This window comes from Enhydra lutris, unplaced genomic scaffold (genome assembly GCF_002288905.1).
Source record: "Enhydra lutris kenyoni isolate GAN:26980312 unplaced genomic scaffold, ASM228890v2 scaffoldscaffold3222, whole genome shotgun sequence".
Classification (NCBI taxonomy): domain Eukaryota; kingdom Metazoa; phylum Chordata; class Mammalia; order Carnivora; family Mustelidae; genus Enhydra; species Enhydra lutris.
In genome coordinates this window covers 1-2,502 of record NW_019157306.1, presented here as the reverse complement: position 1 = coordinate 2,502, position 2,502 = coordinate 1, and the positions used below count along the sequence as shown (strand labels likewise).

At 48.5% G+C, this 2,502-nt stretch overlaps 1 long non-coding RNA gene across 1 annotated transcript; it reads right to left on the bottom strand.

Annotated features, from left to right (window-relative positions):
• Nucleotides 1-7: 7 nt before the first annotated feature.
• LOC111140553 lies at nucleotides 8-2,496 on the bottom strand. The gene is made up of 3 exons (XR_002640160.1): nucleotides 2,435-2,496; nucleotides 718-905; nucleotides 8-105 (listed from the first exon to the last, which is right to left on the bottom strand). It is a non-coding gene; the product is annotated as an uncharacterized LOC111140553 (long non-coding RNA).
• Nucleotides 2,497-2,502: the final 6 nt, after the last annotated feature.

Here is a 2,502-nt window from a genome sequence, read left to right as displayed (position 1 = left end):
CCTATATCCATTGGTCGTTCTGTATTTAAACTGTCCATGCTGCCCTGATGTCCACCTAAAGGTATCTTCGCTTGTTGGTCTGATAATTTCCCAGCACTGACAGATCTAGAAAGAAGGCATGATGTTCATAATGGAAAGTATACTTTAGTTATTTTTATTTATTTATCTATTTATTTATTTATTTATTTGTCAGAGAAAGAGAGAGCACAAGCAGGCAGAGAGGCAGGCAGAGGCAGAGGGAGAAGCAGACTCCCTGCTGAGCAAGGAGCCTAATGTGGGACTGGATTCCAGGACCCTACGATCATGACCCGAGCTGAAGACAGAAGCCACCCAGGCATCCCTGGAAAGTATATTGTAAAAATCCCAGTATTTAAAATAATAAGGGAGATTTAAGGCAAGCCATAAAAGGGTTAAAGGGAAGTCAGAGAATAAGGAGACAAAAAATAGATACCAGACAATTCAGGGTAGAGACGAACTTCAATAACCCAAACAAACAAAAAGCATATATAGAACATTCAGGAAATTCAGTAAGGACTCTGTATTCAGTCACAGGAAGCACCTGTGGTTTTCAGAAATTCTAAATGTATACAGTTAATATCATTACCCAAGTGGCGTAGACCAGCTACTAAACGAATTTGGTCTGGTCTGTCTTTATCGTAGACATATATGTGCTATTGCAGTTTGCACACCGAAGGCTGGGAGGAAACGCTGTCTTACCTGCCAAACACCGTTTTGTTCTGCTGCTCAGGCTTCTGCCTCTCGCCGCCTTGAGCCAGGAGACAATGAGGGCACTCCCGTGGGTCACTCCCATCCTTAGTCTGCCCTTCAGAGGGCCCGTGGCGAGTCACCAAGGCTAGCAGGTTGGAAGATGCTTGCGTTTTAGGTATTTTGAAAGGAGCCGTGGTCTGAGGAAATACATGCAAGCCGGTTACTACCCCACGTGCAGCATTCGGAATCGTCAGACCTAAGTCAGACCTCGATTCACATCCTGACTCTTCCACTGACAGCCTCTGCGGCCGTGGACAGCTCACTCGTTCTCTCTGGCCTCAACTTCCTTTCTTCGGGAATCAGTGGCATCGTGTATAAAAAGCATTCGGCATGAAGTACTTAGACTGTGCCTGGCTCACGGCAAGTCCTCCTTAAATGGTAGCTATTCAGTATCACCATGAATCTCTTCTATCAAGCACAGTAGCCCCCATCGTGGCTTCGCCTTCTGTGGCCGACCCCGGTCTGGAAGCAGGTGATCCTCCTTCCGATATACCAGCAAAAGGTCAGTGGTAGCCTAACGCTGGGTCACATGCCTACATCACTCCCTCACTTCATCTCCCCACGCAGGCCTGCTCCCACCTCACATCCTCCGCTCCTCCCTCTCCCAGTGCCCCTCTGGCCATCACTTGTGCTTTCTCTCTCTCTCAAATAAATAATTTTTTTGAAGATTTTATTTATTTATTTGACAGAGATCACAAGCAGGCAGAGAGGCAGGCAGAGGGAGAGGGAGAAGCAGGCTCCCCGCTGAGCAGGGAGCCTGATGTGGGGCTCGATCCCAGGACCCCGGGATCATGACCTGAGCCGAAGGCAGATGCTTAACTGACTGAGCCACCCAGGCACCCCAATAAATAAAATCTTAAAAAAAAACTGCCCCATGATGATTATATATTATATATATTTTCGGTGTATTTTGAGAGAGAGAGACCACATTCACTTAACTTTCACTGTGGCCTATTATAACTGTTCTATTGTATTATCAGTTATGGTTATTAATCTCTCACCGTGCCTAACTTATAAATTAAACTTTATCATACTATCTGTGGTTTCAGTCAACTGCGGAGGGTCTTGGAGCATATCCCCGGGGGACAAGGGGACTACTGTCGTGAGCTCAGCTAAGCTACCCCACAGCACAGCGGACTCCGCGTCACTCCATGTGGCCACACAGCTGCAGGGCCTTGAACGGACACCGGCCCCGCATGCAAGTGCAGGCCCTGGAGAGCAGACTGCGGTCACAAGTACATTTAAATTCTGGAGATGACTCCTCCAACACCCCTGCTGGTCTAGTCTCCCCCATGCCCCAGGCTTTCCCCTTGGATGCTGCACACACAAAGACTCCTGTGGAGTTTACTAGATTCCCATTTTTTTGGCTCAAACTGACCAATTCTGCTTTAGCTCAGGAACCCCAAAGTCCTCCATCCCGGACCCTAATAAAGGCATGTGCCCCGGGTCCTGTCTCTGTCTGCACCTGCCTGGACGTCCCCGTGTAGCCTCTGGAGGCATGCCAGGTACTTCTGCCAAGACACGTGAGCAACGGACTTCTCTGTTCCAGTCTCTCTGTGGTGGTCTGCTGCTGGACCTGAGCTCACCACACGGCACCCCGTGCTCCACGTAACGAACGTTAACTGAACAAAGTCGTCATGCCGACTAAAGAGCTTAAGGAACACACCTTAGTAGGAGAGCCAATGATGGTTGGTAAAGGAGTTTTAAAGAACCAGTCCGAACTGCGAGGAGAGG